Below are 237 nucleotides of genomic sequence, written 5' to 3'. Positions count from 1 at the left end.
CCACAACGAGGCCTTGGAGAGCCTGTGGCATGAGGAGAGCGGCAGGGCCATTTTCCTCACCAAGCTCAGTCAGGATGGCCGAGCGGTCCAAGGCGCTGTGTTCAGGCAGCAGTCTCCACTGGAGGCGTGGGTTCAAATCCCACTTCTGACAACTAGTGTTTCCATCTGGAACTAACGTCTTTGGAATTACGTCTCTCACAGTGGACATGCACCTACGATGACAATTTCAGACCCCTC

Source organism: Etheostoma spectabile, chromosome 23 (assembly GCF_008692095.1).
Source record: "Etheostoma spectabile isolate EspeVRDwgs_2016 chromosome 23, UIUC_Espe_1.0, whole genome shotgun sequence".
Lineage (NCBI taxonomy): Eukaryota > Metazoa > Chordata > Actinopteri > Perciformes > Percidae > Etheostoma > Etheostoma spectabile.
Note: the sequence above shows the minus strand (reverse complement) of the source record.